Source organism: Petaurus breviceps, unplaced genomic scaffold (assembly GCF_028583685.1).
Source record: "Petaurus breviceps papuanus isolate PSGF00001 unplaced genomic scaffold, PetGlider_PUasm1.0 90504, whole genome shotgun sequence".
Lineage (NCBI taxonomy): Eukaryota > Metazoa > Chordata > Mammalia > Diprotodontia > Petauridae > Petaurus > Petaurus breviceps.
In genome coordinates this window covers 2,392,101-2,408,038 of record NW_027187266.1, presented here as the reverse complement: position 1 = coordinate 2,408,038, position 15,938 = coordinate 2,392,101, and the positions used below count along the sequence as shown (strand labels likewise).

Here is a 15,938-nt window from a genome sequence, read left to right as displayed (position 1 = left end):
GTACTATTAGGGACAGCATTGTGAAGTAAAAAAGGATTCTTAGCTCTAGAGTTCAGATATATTTGTGTATGTGTGTGCATATAGAGGTATTCATGTATGTACCTCTATATGCACACACACACACATATAGAGAGAGGACCTATGTGTGTCTGTGTATATATACACATACATATTTAAATGAATGTTGTCATTTAAATGTAACAGAGATACCCACAGTTTTTAATTATCATTTATTTCTCATAAATGACCAATGGTATGGCAATTGTTTTTTTTTTTACAAAAGATAAAAGAACAAGAAAATATTTAGGAAAAATAAGAAACTATTAGGATAATCATCAAATTAAAAGTAATGAATTTGTGAGGTGAAATTCAAGGGATGTTTTGAAAAGCAAAAAAAATGTCATCTATACTTCCACCAAAATAAAATCACATTACTACGTAACTTTGGGATGGAATCCACCAAAATTACAACTTGCCTTGTTCACCTACAGTATTATTTTAGAATAACTCCCATGGGCTAACCTCCATTTTAGTTCTCTACATGTAAACAGTATCTACAAATCCTTGTAAATAGGGTTTATGTATTCTCAGTGATTTTCTGAACTGATTGACATTCAGCAAAGTACCTTTTTCTTGCAGTCTAGGTTATTTATTTTTGTGAACTCGAAACCTATGGGAAAGTTCACCAGGTGGAAAATTTAGCTTCAGAAATGTTCTCATTTTGTTTTAAAAATTTTAAAAGAATTAGCCATGTAAACTATTAAATGTAACGATTTGGAATTTATAACTATATTTTAGGTTAATCACTCATCAACTGATTTCCTTTGCCACCAGCTGAAATAGAAGAATCTGAGAATTCATCTTTCTTTGAGTGATAATCCATTTCCTTTACATTTCCAGGCTCCTAGATAAATGACAATACAGTTTAAGCCACTTTCAAGAAACATCTACCTTAAAAATAAATAGCTAGTTTTCTAGAGGCTTAAACCAAGGTTCAGAAGAACTTAATCTTAGAACTTTGTTTCCATGGAATTGGACTAACCAATATGCTGTTTGCCGTGGTTAAACACAACCTAAACTTTCCTGGATCTTTTTCTAGCTATCGAAGGTGATAAGTGTTCTTACCATTCTCTTGTTTAGATATCTGATAAAACACAACTTACCAGGTAAATATCCCCTCTTTGTTCTTCACAAATATATTAACTATCCAAGGCTGCATGGTACACTGGAAAAGAAATCTGTATTTATTTCATAGAACTTGGATTCCAGTTTCAGCTCTATCACTTATTTAATTCTGTGATCAGAACTTAATTATCTTTTCCCTTTGGCCCACCCATCTTCCAGACTTTACTTTTTCTTCCAAAGGAAGCACCATTCTATTTTCCAAGGCTTATCACCTCAGCATTATCCATAACTCTTCACTCTTTTGCTCAGATGAGGTAATAGTTATAAATCATTTAGCCCAATGCCTGGCACATATTAGCCTTTAATAAATGCTTGTCCCCTTCCTCTCTTCACCCCACTTGTCTAATCAACTGGCAGATCTTCCCATTTCTATTTCCATATCTCTCCCATTCAACTCTTTCTTTCTACTCACACAGGCATAACTTTTGTCCAGACCCTCATCAACTCTCACTTAAATTATTTTAACAGTCTTTAATTTATTAAGTGATCACTGGGTTAAATACTGGAAATATAAAGCAAAGTAAAAAACATTGGCTCTGCCCTCCAGCAGTTCATATTCAAATGAGGGCTATAGCATGCAAAACAGATACACATAATGAAATATACCAACTAGATAGAAGGTAATATCAAAGGCAAAGCTTTAGTTTGGGTAAGGAGGGTGGGTGGAAAGTTTTCTTCAAGAGGAAAATAGAGAAAGGAGAGATAATTTAAGAATTATTGGACTCCTTGAAAGCCATGGTTAAATAAAGAGCCTAGACACTGTGTTTCACAAAATTATGAAAGAAAACTGCCCTGATATCTTAGATCCATGTGGTAAAATAGAAACCGAAAGAATCCACTGATCACCTAATGGAAACTCCCAAGAATATTACAGCCAAATTGCAGAGCTCCCAGGTCAAGGAGAAGATAATGCAAATAACCAGAAAGAAACACTTTAAAGATCATGGGGTCACAGTCTAACTCATATAAGATTTAGCAATTTCCATACTAAAGGAAGGGAGGGCTTGGAATATGATATTCCATAGTGAAAAGGGGCTAGTATTACAACCAAGAATACACCTACCTAGCAATACTCAGTATAATCCTTCAGGGGAAAAAACAGATATTAAATAAAATAGATAACTTCCAAGCATTCCTAATAAAAAAAAGTCAGAGATGAATAGAAAATTTGACATTCAAAGAGAAGAAAAGACCATGAAAAAGTAAACACAAAAGAGTAATCAAAAAGGACTCAATGAAGTTAACTGTTTATATTCCTATACGGGAAGATGATATTAAGTCCTAAGAACTTTATCATTCTTAGGGCAGTTAGAAGGTATAGATAGAGGGCATTGGTGTGAGTCAAATTATATTGGAATGATCTCCAGAAAAGAATGTAGGGGAGAGAAAAAGGGGTGCACTGAGAGAAAGCAGAAGGGAGAAGTTGAATGGGGCAATTTTTTCTTCTGTAAAGGATGTATACAGGGAAGAGCTTTTATAATAGAGGTGATGATGTCAAGCAGTGCTTGAACCTCACTCTCATCAGAATTGGTTCAAAGAGGAAAGAATATATAAACACACTTAGTTTGATATAGAAATCTATCTTACCTAATAAGGAGATAGGAGAGGAAGGGAATAAGATATATGGGAAGGGGTTATGAGGAGGAAGGAGGATTGGAGGAGGTAGTGGTTGTAAGTAAGATAGACTTATAAGGAGGTACAGGATAAAAAGAGAGAAAAAAAGATAAACAGGGAAATGGGATAGAAGGAAATGAGCAGTTAGTTGTCATAGCTATGAATGTGAATGGGATGAGCTAAGCCGTAGAAAAGAAGTGATAGTAGATTGGATTGGATATCAGAACCCAACAATATATTTTGTATGAGACACATTTGAAACAGAAAACCACAAAAAGACTTGAAATGAAGGGTAGAAGCAGAGTCTGTTTTGCTTCAACTGAAGTGAAGATGTCATGGATAGCAATCATGATTTCAGACAAAGCAATAGCAAAAATATACATAATTGAAAGAGATAATCAAGGAAACTACATTTTGCTTAAACAATGAAGTATTAGCAAAAAAAATTTATAGCAGGTTTCTTCAGTAAAGCCCCCATTTCTCAAATATATAGGGAACTGTGTCAAAATTTTAAAATTAATTGTCATTCCCCAATTGATAGTCAAAGGATGAGAGCAGGTAATTTTCAAAAGAAGAAACTAAAATTATCTATAGTCATATGAAAAAAAGTGTTCTAAATTACTATTGATTAGAGAGAGGCAAATTGAAACAACTTAGAGATATGACTTCACATCTATCAGAAATGACAAATGCAGGAGGGGATAAAGGAAAATATGTATATTAATGTACTATTCATGAAGTAGTGAACTGGTCCTACCATTCTGGAGAACAATCTGGAAATATGCCCAAAGGGCTGTGATCCTTTGATCCACATCTGTACCCCAAAAAGATCAAAGAAAAAGCACCTAAATGTACAAGAATATTTTAGTAGCTTTTTTGTGGTGGCAAAGAATTAGAAATTGAGGGTATGTTCATCAATTGGGGAGTGGCTGAATAAATTATGGCATATATGATTATGATGGTGTACTATTATCCTATATGAAATGATGAAGGAAAGAGGAAAAATAAAACGAAACAAAACATGACTGCCCTGTATAAACAGATGCAAAGTGAAGTGAAAAGAACTAGGAAATCATTATGCACAGTAACAGCAACATTGTAATGATGATTAATTGTGAAAAACTTGGCTACTCTGGTCAATACCGTGATCCAAGACAATTCTAAAGGACTCATGATAAAAAATTCCCTCTCCAAAGAGAGAACTGATGAACACTGAGGGCAAATTAAAGTATAATTTTCTCACTTTCTTTTTCTTCTCTTTTTTTCAATATGTCTAATATGGAAGCATGTTTTGAATGATTTCACACATGTATGTGACAGCACATTGCTTGCCTTCTCAGTGGGTAGTGGAGCTGTGGGAGGGAGGGAGTCTGGAACTCAAAATTAAGAAGAATACAACATTAAAAATAAATAAATAAATAATATTTTAAAAAGATGAGACCTTGCACTGTCCTTAAATTTGCCCTATACCTGTCCAGCAAAGTGTTATATAAATGTAAATCATAACTGGGTGTTCATCTCTTTAGGAAAAAAAAAGCAATTAGTTGCTTACAGAGGAAAATGTAAGACATGTAGTGTTTGGTGGAGGAATTAGGAAGCTGAAATTGGGAAGAAGAATTGAATATGTACTAATATATAATATCAATTATGTCTAATATCAGAAGAAACAACTTATGCTGCTAAGTAATATTCAAGTAGCCTCCAGTTCAACGCCTTTTTTTAAATTTTTAATCCATTTTTAGTTAAAAACATTCAGTTCCACAAGCTTTTCAGTTTTAAATTTTCTCCCCCTCTCTCTCCAAGACAGTGTGCAATTGGATATAGGCCCTACATATACATTCATATTAAACATATTTTCACATAAGTCATGTTGTAAAGAAGAAAAACATTTGTTTTTGAAAACAAAATCCATGGATGTTTTCTTGGGGAAATTTATCTTAGGTTACATTAAAAAAAAAGTGCTAGGGAGGTGACAGTCCTACTTTACTCTATCTTGGTTGGACCATACCTGGAATATTCTATTCACTCCAAAAAGCCCTATTTTAGGAGGAATATTAAAAGATTGACAGATCCTCTGGAGAGGGAAACAAGGATGTCAAAGGATCTCAAAGTAGGGTGATGCCATCAGCCATCATAGGAGAGTTCAAATGGAGAGAAAGTGAAGTAGTGAAGATAATTCTTTTTTTAACACCTCAAATTTGAGACACCTATGGGACACCAGGTTTTGAAAGTCCAGTAGGTAGTGGTGATGTGGGACTAGAGCTCAGGAGAGAGAGAGAGACTAGGGCTATGCATATTAACCTAGGAATCATCTGCATAGTGATAATAAATGATTCCATGGGAGTTAAAGAAATCAACAAGTGAAAGGGTAGGTTTGGCAATTAAGAGTTCATTTGTTACTTTGGAGAAAGCAGTTTCAGTTTAATGATGAAGTCAGAAACCAGCCTATAGGTGGCTTAAACTAGAGTAAAAGGAGAGGAAATATAGGTATTGGGTACAGGCAGTTTTTTCAGTGGGCTTACTTGTAGAGTGGCAAGATATTGATAATAATTAATGGGGTTATTAGTTTCTAGTGGGCAGTCTGGGCAGGAACAGGTGATTATGACAAGTGGTGATTGTGACTAGTAAACCGGCATGCTTACCAGATGCCCAGTAGTAAGGAAAAGTGAGTAAGTGAAGGCATGAGTCCACATGGCAACTATGGGTTATTCATTCACACAATAAACTTTTATAAAGTGTATTTCAGAGCACCGTGGAAGAAGCTGAGATAAATTAAATCTGGTGACAACTGTCAAGGTACTCACAACTTAATCAACTCAAAAACATAACTGAGTATCATAACAAAGTTCAAAATGAGATTAAGAGATGATCACTAAGGTCTAATTCCTAGAACACTCTGAAACAAGGGATAATCAAATATCTTGAAGATCTGCTAACTCTGTCTCCAAATTTTGGGGAGCAAATTTCCTGATGCCAGTGATTGAGGGGAGATCTTCTCCCTAAGATAATTCAACAAAGATTCTTACTTTAGTTTACCACAGAGAATGTTTTTGTTTTGATTTGATTTTGTGTTTTTGAACAGGCAAGTGATATGATTTGAGCTGTAATTTTTAGAATTTTAAATTGGCAATGTTGTTGTAGGATAGATCAGTAATGTGCTAAATCTGACTTATGCCATGTTGAGAGAGATGATTGTTTAATTTTTATGGTGAGCATTTATACTTTGGAAATTAGCAAATGCAACAAACCACATCTTTAATTATTGTTTTCTTCATTGTCTAGACTGAAGAAAACCATGGAGAAAATGCTAAAAAAAATACACTTAAACTTAAAAAGTATGTCATTTTTATATGTATATTTTGTTTTAGAAAGCCAGGTGTTAAATACCAGCATACTCCCAGATATATTCCATTTGGGAGAGATCAGTTACAAGAGCATAGGCAAGAAACAATGACATATTACTGACTTCTTTTCACATATACGTGTGCCTTATGGCCATATACATTATGGTCTAATTAGAAAGAGCAGTTGGACTTATGTTGTTTTACATATGCACAAAACAGCATAAATTAATATAAATCACATAAGTGAAAGCAGTATTATGCTTTGACATTTGCTATTTGGGGAGGCAAGCATAGTTCAATGGAAAGAGCATTGGACTTAGCATCTAAGTACCTGGGTTTTAAGTACCATGGGTTACAGTTTTCTCATCCATAGGACGAGTGGATAAGACTAAATAATTTCTTGGGTCTTGTCTAGCTCTATATATTTGGTTCTACGAATTGTAAACTAATAACTATATCTCATATTGTGGGAGAGAAGGAAGGACTTTTGTCTTCAAAGTAACTTGCATGCACTAGGTATTTAATACTAGTTTCTTGAATGGGGGGAAGTGGAAGAAATGACAGCCTAAGCTGGAGTGGTGGCAGTGCAAATAGAAATGATGGGACTTTTATAAGAGAGATTAACTTTGGCACAATTTATTGAGTGTGGAAAGTAAAGGAGACAGAATAGTCAAAACGATTCCAAGTTCTTAAGCTCTGATAACTACTAGGATATTGATACCGTTAAGAGATATAAGGAAATCAGAAGGAATAGGTTTGCAGAGGAAGATGATGAGTTCTATTTTGAACATATCAAATTTGAAGTGTTGATAGGACATTGTCAACAAATGAATATTACTGCAGGCATTTGGAAATGTGCGACTAGAACATAGAAGATAGATTAGAAATATAGATTTTGGATGACCAGCATAGAGGGGATTGTTAAGGTGAGAGGAGTAGATTATATTATCTTAATACACAATAGTGAGGCTTATTTTCAACAAGAGAAAGAGACAGGAGAGAAGAGGCAGAACCAAAATGTATTGACATAGATTGTGATCATGCATATCTGAACAGGCAAAAGGTTATAATTAGGAGAAAGTGAAAAGGGAGCAAAAGCCAGTTGGCACAAAGCAGCAATAGATACCTCTTTTCCCTCCAGTTCTTTAAGGGGAAAAAATCTTGTTCACAGTATGAGATATGCAATACTGTGGTAAAAAAACCATATGGTAAAGCATTTTCCTTCCCTGGTATAATGTTATTATGCATCATAATTCATCAATGCAATTTTGACATCCTGCCAGCAAAAGTAAATCTCCTCAGGGGTGTTCTTGACTGTTTTATTCCATAATCTGCCATGGGTAAAACAAAAATATGGTCAAGTGTATCATAGGGTAAATGGATATCTAATCTACCAGAGTGGAATGAAAGAGAATATCGGTCTTTAATGTTATAACTCCTTTCCATCATTCGGAGAATACTAGAAATGTAGAGATCATTAAATTCAATCTCCTTTTGTGGATAAGGATACAGAGGTGAGAGAGGAAATATTTTGCCTAATGTCAGATAACTAGAACTAGAACAGAAGGCTCCTGATCTGTGTACTATGATGTGCTTTCTTCATGTCTGATAGTGTATTGGGAAGGATATAACGTTTGTTCTTTTGATCTATAAGCTGTTTTTATTTTTCATCTGTCGATTGCATCTGCATGCCTGAATTTTGATATGCCTAACATAATGTAATTCATATTGGAAATGTTTAATAAGTATTTGTTAAAAGAAGATTTCCCTATTCTCTCTGTTCTCTAGAAATTTTTTCCTCATCACTCTGGAGAAACCTCTTCCCTATCCCTCTTAATTGGCGAATTTCTCTCCCTGACTACTATTTCAAGAAAGCCCCAGCCACTACCATGCTTAAGCTATCACTTCTCTCCCAAATTCCTGGCTCTCTCCTCCTTGCCAGCCACTTTGCCACTGCCATTGTGTCCTTTCCTTCTCTCTTCCCGCTTCTGGAACCAGGAACCAGGGACAAATCCATTATCTCTAAATGAGATTTGTCAACATAATGAGATTTGTCAACATAATGACCTATGACCTCATTTCTAACATCTGTAATTTTATGGACCAAAGTGCTACTCCCTGAACAGTTACCCTTTTTGGTTTTCTCTTCCCTAGAATATAAACTCCTTGAGGACAGGGACTAACTTTGTGTTTTCTTTTCTATTGTAGCCTTTAGCACAGTGCTTTGCTCATTAAAAAATTTTCTTTTACTTCATCCATTTCATTTCATCCTTTCAATATGTAATCCAACCAGAGCTATCTGTGCAATTAAGAACTACAGACTCTCCTAGTAATAAGCTGCTTCTTGGACATAAATTAATAGCTCAGGAAGCTGTATTAACTTTTTTTTGCAGGGGAGGAAGGGAAGACAATTAGGGTTAAGTGACTCTGTGACCGCTTTTGAAGTCAGGTCCTCCTTATTCCAGAGCCGGTGCTATATTCACTGTGCCACCTAGCTGTCCCTGTATTAACTTTTCTAAGAATTTATTAGGCCTTCATTTAGGCAAAGTAGACCATCAACTAAATCCATGAAATAATTTCAGAACCTATCTAATTATGCATATATATCCAATTTTCTACTTGAAAATTCTACCATTATTAGTCATAGAGTCTTCAAAACATGCACTTCAAGTGAGTTAAAATTAATTTGCAACTTGGATTCTTCTGAGTTGGTGATGTTCTGTGATTCACAGCAATGTAACATAACTAGGATTACATTGATGTTAATAACATTTACTTTTATGGCATCAAATTGCTTGAGTATTGAGAGTTCTGTGACTTTCTCTAAACTCAATCCGACTTGATCTCTATTAATTCAAGTCTGCAACCAATTCATTGTCCGTATGTCCAAGGAATGGATTAGCTCAATGAGTCACCTATTCAAAAGAATGCCATTAGCTGGGCAATATGTCTTTTCATTCACTTTGTTTTTCCATTATAAATGGCTAGACTGATGTGGTTTAAATAGACTTGGACCTCATTAAGAATGACCAATCATATCCCTGGGCTTGATGTGAGCAACATAATGTTGTCCATGAATCAATATATGTAGAGAACATTAACCTTGAATAGGGAATCGTTTTTCTTTTTTTTGTTTTTTTTAATGATTTATTAACTTCTGATTTACATCATTTGTTTCTACCAGATTTTGAGTTACAAATTTTCTTCCTGTTTTTCCCCTACCCACCACCACAAAATAGCAGTCTCACAGGACTCCCTCCTCCAATATGACCTCTCCCATATTTTCTCCCATACCCCTTTCGACTTTTCCAGTGGATCTCTATGCCTCAGTGCCTGTATATCTTATTTCCCAATTACATGTAAGATGGTATTAATAATAGTATATACACACACACACACACACACACACACATATATATATATTTGAATATTTGATTTTAAAACTTTCAATTCTAGATTCATTCCCTTCCTTCCTTGTTACCCATGCTTACTGGGAAGATAAGCAGTTCAGTGTAGGTTGTACATGTGTGGCTAATGCAAAACAATAACATAGTAGATATATTATAAAAGAATGACTATATTTCCCTCCCTCCTATCCCCCCTTTCATCCCCTTCCCCCCCTACTCTCATGGAGGGTGAGATACCCTATTTAGTGTGTATTTCATTCCCTCCTCAAGCCAAATTCAATGGGAATAAGGTTGACCCACTCCCTTTTGCCTTCCTATTCTTCCCCTCCATTGTAGCCATTTTCCCTTGCCTCTTCTGTATGAGATAGTTTACCCCAATCTGTCTCTCCCCATCTCCTCTCATTATATTCCTCTCACCTCTTAATTTCACCTTTTAAGTATCATTCCTTCCTGTTAAATTGGCCCTGTGTCCTTTATCTATGTGTACCTGTAAACATATATACACACATTCACATATGTATTCATATGCCCATATACCCTCATATATATATTTCTAATCCCTTCAACTACTGAGAAAAGTATCATAAGTTAAAATTATTGTTTTTCCATGTAGGAATGTTAATAGTTCAACTTTGATAACTTCCTTATGATTTCTTTTCCCTGTTTACCTTCTCATGCTTCTCTTGCTTCTTGTATCTGAACATCAAATTTTCTATTCAACTCTGGTTTTTTTTTTTTTCAGCAAGAATGCTTGAAAGTTCTCTATTCCACTGAATGACCATATTTTCCCCTGAAACATGATATTCAGTTTTGCTGGGTAGGTGACTCTTGGTTTTAATCCCAGCTCCTTTGATCTTCAGAATATCATATTCCAAGCCTTTCAATCCCTCAGTGTAGAAGCTGCCAGATCCTGGGTTATCCTGATTGTGTTTCCACAATATTCAAATTGTTTCTTCCTGGCTGCTTTGTAATATTCTTTCCTTAATCTGGGAATTCTGGAACCTGGCTATAATCCTAGGAGTTTTCTTTTGGGGATCTTTTTCAGGAGGTAATCGGTGGATTCTTTCAACCTCTATTTTGCCCTCTGGTACTAAAACATCAGCGCAGTTTTCTTTGAGAACTTCCTGGAGGATGATTTCTAGGTTCTTACTTTGGTCATGGCTTTCAGGTAGTCCAATAATTTTTAAATTGTCTCTCCTGGATCTATTTTCCAGGTCAGTGGTTTTTCCCATGAGATATTGCACATTGCCTTCTATTCTTTCATTTGTTTGGATCTGTTTAACAGCATTTTGATTTCTCATAAAGTCATTAGCTTCCATTTGCTCCAATCTAATTCTGAAGCAATATTTCTCCTCAGTGAGCTTTTGAGATTCTTTTTCCATCTGGCAAATTCATCTTTTTAAGGCATTCTTCTCCTCATTGCCTTTTTGAGCCTCTTTTGGCATTTGAGTCAGTCTATTTTTTAAGGTATTATTTTCCTCAGTCAGGCTGTTGACTCTCGTTTCATAATTTTCTTGCATTGTTCTCATTTCTCTTCTAATTTTTCCTCCACTTCTCTTATCTGCTTCTTAAGATTCTCTATGGCCTGTATCAAACTTGTATTTTCCTTTGAAGCTTTTGGTGCAGGAGTTATGACTTCACTGTTTTCCTCCTGTTCCATGCTTTGCTCCTTTTTGTCCCTAAAATAGGAATCTAATGTTGGAATCTTCTGTCTGCTTTGTTTCCTTTGCCTGCTCATTTTGCCACTCAATTACTTGACTTTTGGTCTTTTTGCCACAGTAGGACTCTGCCACCAGACAGGGGAGCTTTCGTCCCAAATGCTGGGGTTTTCTCAGCTGCCAGAGGTATTACCGTGTTTCCCCGATAATAAGACCTATCCCGAAAATAAGCCCTCCCCTTACTGTGTAAGATTCCTCTAAAATAAGCCCTCCCCCGAAAATAAGCCCTATTGAGATTGCTACTGTAGTGAAGGTGATCGATCCCCTGTGCTACACGCTACATTACGGTACCCTCTGTATGCACCGTTCCCTCCCCCCCTGTGAAACGCATGCTGCACTCAGAGCTGCATCCAATCAGAGCTGCAGCAGTGAGCGCGTCATCCTGTTCTTCCCCAGTGATTTGCTTGCTAGCGCCATTGAGAGCAGTGCCCCGGAGGAGAGCTGAGGCAGGACAACATAAGCCCTTCCCTGAAAATAAGCCCTCTGGTGTTTTTCTTTCCAAAAAAAATAATAAGACAGTATCTTATTATCGGAGAAACATGGTAAATGGGTGCTCTCTCTGAGGTCTCCACACACCCTGGCAAGCTGGACACACACCCCAGGACCTCCACTTCTAGACTGCAGTCCAGATCCAAGAAGGTTAAAGCAAGAGAGATTACCCCTCAGACTGGTGCTTGGTTCCCCTACACCCCACAGTCCAGGAGCTGAAGCTGCCACATGGTGCTGGCTGGCTGTGGCTGTGTCTCAGTGGCTTCTTGCCCCGGGGGGCAAAAGCCACGCACTCCCACTTACTGGTCCCAAAGTCTAGACTGCACTGACCTCTCACTTTGTCCTTCGCATCCATGTGTTGATAAATCTGGAAAAGGCCACAGCTGCTGCTACTCTGGAGTCCCTCTGGCTGGTGGCTGGTCAGGCACCCCTGGGGTTAAAGCCTCAGAGTGGGGCTGGGCTCGGCTCCCAGAGCACTGCACTGGATTCCTGCAGGCCTGCCCGGGCTGTCTTCAGCGGGAGGTTAGCTTCTCTGTGTCATTTTGTGGGTTCTGCAGATCCAAAGTTTGTTTAGAGTCCCCTTTTTACATGGATTGGGGAAGGTGGAAGCCGGAGCCACAGGAAGTTCGTGCTTCTACTCTGCCATCTTGGCTCCACCCCATGGGAATCCTTTTTCTATTTGAACTTCATACAGCACATGGTTACTCTATGACAATGGTTTACTCATTTTATGTGTACTGCAGTTGACTCAAACTATAAAGACTCTTGAGGGCTCTAAATAAGTAGAAGACTATTAATAGTGATAATTTATATTCAAAAAATAGCATAAAATTTATCACTTAGGATAGATATGTTGAATATATAGCCCATGGCATGCATTTTAGACTGCAACACTTCCAAGTGCAGCCTGAACCAGTAAAATATAATTAGGAAATAGTTAACAATATACATATATATAGGCTATATATATTATATATGTATATATATGATAAAACATAATGTTAATATGGGGTTTCCTAAGTCAATATGTGGCTAACATTAATTCTTATGTACAATTTAGTGCCCCCCATTTCTATTTGAGTTTGACACCATTGATCTAGGATATGTATAACCAGAATATTTGTTGTCAGTCAAGTTGCAAAATTTTAGGGATAATAGTTAGACAGCTATACTAGAGTCACAAAATATGAAAAGAAGTAAAGAATACTTCTAGTAAATTCAGTAAATCCTCTCACAATGATTCATAGAAGTGAATCAGACAAGATGAAAAGGAATGGGTGGGTTTCAATCTGTTCTAGAGGATGGAGTAACTAACCTCATTTATGAGATCACAGATCCACTAAAATATGTCTTCATAGATGCTATTCAAATTGACCTATTATGTACCTATTATCACATTGAGAGAACAGAGTTCCGAAGCCATGGTATGCAGGGATGGGGAGCCTATGGCCTCAAGGCCCATGTGGTCCTCTAGGTCCTAAAGTGTGGTCCTTTGACTGATTCAAACTTCATAGGAAAAATCTTCTTAACAAAAGAATTTGTTCTGTAAAATTTATACTCAATCAAAAGGCTGCATCCAAGGACCTAGAAGGTCACATGTGACCTCAAAACCACAGGTTCCCCACGCCTGGTAGAGGATGGATAATTTCCAGTGGGGATAAGGGAAGAACTGTGATGTATTTTCTATACTCTGGTATAGCCTGTACCATGTGGATTGAACATCTAGGGAATCACCAAAAGGATCACTGAAATTGTGCTAAAGACAGATCACTTCCATTAAAAGTTTACCTAGGTAACATCTAGGGAGTCTTTGCCTTCCCTAGTAAGCATTTGTTAAAATGTTTTTTTTTTTTGGAAGAGACCATTTTGAAATCCTTTCTGACCAACATAAATTAGCAAAAACTTTCGATTGTGATCATAGTAAAGGAAAATTGTTACTGCACCATTGCCTCGAGAGGCAGTATGGTGTGGTAGTTAGAATGCCAGCCTTAGAATAAGGCAAAACTTGGATTCAAATCTCACCTCTATTATTTACTAGCAGTATTACTCTAGGCAAGTTAAACTTTCTAGCTGCAGTTTCTTCATCAAAACCATAGAGATTATAATACCTACAGTACTTAATTCAATGGGTGGTTGTAAGTTTTGGCTAAGGTGTTGTATGTAAAACATATTATAGGCTTTAAGGAGCTATACAGATATTAAAAATACACACATTTATTCTTAAAGTGACCCACAAACCAACCAAAAGTCCAACCTTCAGAGTCCAGAAAATATTTACTAAAAACGCTATTGCTTTTATGGTAAAGGATAGGATTACGTGAAACAGAAGACTTTGGTGGTGCCTAATATCCCCTCCTACCTTAGCTTAAGGACTAAATAAATAAATAAAAACACGACCTTCATTCGATAGACACATGTCAGAGCTTAACCTATAATTAAGAAAATTATATGTGACTAATTGCCCAACAGAACAACTGTGAGCTGCTCTGCAAGAATTCAGAACTCTAAGTGTGGGAAGGAAAGCTCTAGGAGAAGTTGGAACATGAATCCACTTACAACCACGGGTGGGAAGAATGTTTTGGGGGACAGTGCAGGGGAGAGGGTACAGAAGGTGTGTCCTCTATGTGTCCAGGGGGAACAACACTGAAGGCTGCAAAGAAAACATTGCCATAAGCCCTAAGTTAAGACTGTGTAAACAACTATCCTGAGGCAACATCCTTTTTCTAATCTTAGACTTCCTTGGTTTATATATAATATACAAAAAAATACTAACTGCAAGCCACTCACTAACCTAACTGAGGGCTGACAGACTATTCTAAGATTTATACCTGCCAATGATAAATGTGGTGTTAGTCTGGCTGCAGAATTTGGTTTCAATAGATATCAAGTGAATTCGTACTCAAAAAAACCCCAGAAAACTGGAGTTACATCTGGCATTGATGCATGGGGAGCAGTATCATTGGGAAGTACTGGAGTTTCCTGAAGTCTTTTAACTCAAGGAACTTTATCTTTGGGCCCAGTAACTTAACCTTTCAGTGGTGAGACTGTTTTCAAAAGAAAAATCAGTAGGTTATTGTGACTTTTTGGGTGTACATTTTTGCCAATAAAATGAAAAAGTATATATAACAAAACACCTCAAAGATTTATTTAGCAAGACTTGATGAAATTGTTTTTCTTTCAAACCTGCCTTTATGAAAAGGTTAAAAATAACTAGAAATTTATAAGATCCTAATATTAAACCTGAAAAGTACAAACTCTACAATTCACTGGGCTTGACCTTCAGCTTACCAGATTTACTGTTTATAATTTCTTTGAATTGTTTGGTCTTAAGCAAAAAGAAAAAAAAAGGAAAAAATGAAATAAAAGAAAACTAAATGCAGCCCTTTCTTGATGACAGGGCTTGGCAGAAAACATCTGTGCAAATAAAGCTATGAAAAGAGTGTGGAAATATTGGTCAAAATCACCTCATCTCTCTCTCTCTCTCTCTCTCTCTCTCTCTCTCTCTCTCTCTCTCTCTTTCTCTCTGTGTGTCTCTCTCTCCCTCTCCTTCTCCCTCTTTCTCTCTCTCCCTCCCTCCTTCTCTCTCTCTCTCTGAAAAAAAAAAAGGTATAAAAGAACTTCTACCCCTCTTACCACTTTAGAAGTTCTCCACAATCTAATTGTTGAGGTAGAAGGAAGAGAAGGTCTGTATGCTCAGCGTGGGTGGGGACTGCTGGTGTGCAGCCTCTCAGCCAGCTCACACATGGGCTCTTGCTTTTATCCCTGCCGAAAGCCTCTGTTTGACATCCGTGCTCCTTATGACAAACCCTGGGTTAGGAATTTTGAGTCAAGAGTTCAAGGGATTGGAGTGAACTCCTATGTGTATCCCCTTTGGTGGCAAAATGGATGGAAAAGACTTACCAGAGGCTTCTATGCAGAAGTGTTAATACTAACAAAAGCTTTGCTAAAATGTCCTAACTTAGATTTCCGTGATGGGAAAGAGAAAACTATTTGATTTATGCATAAAATGGGGTTACAAAGTATGTCTTAAAGAAATAGAGTTAGTTGTATCACTTTCAGACACAGACTGTGCTGATGTGTTGTTATTGTTTTAGTACAGATCCCAATTTGATAGATTGTATTTGCCAAAAGCATAAAAGCTGAGGATCAAGCAGTAATTACATGAGCATGTTTACTTCTAA

General features: G+C 36.8%; 1 long non-coding RNA gene across 1 annotated transcript in view; it reads right to left on the bottom strand.

Moving 5' to 3' along the window:
• The window catches only part of LOC138141874 (uncharacterized), a 74,849-nt gene extending 59,236 nt beyond the window's left edge, over window positions 1–15,613 (bottom strand). The window contains exon 1 of the long non-coding RNA XR_011163294.1: window positions 15,391–15,613. This is a non-coding gene — a long non-coding RNA (uncharacterized lncRNA). The remainder of the gene's footprint in view (window positions 1–15,390) is intronic.
• Between the last annotated feature and the right edge of the window lie 325 nt (window positions 15,614–15,938).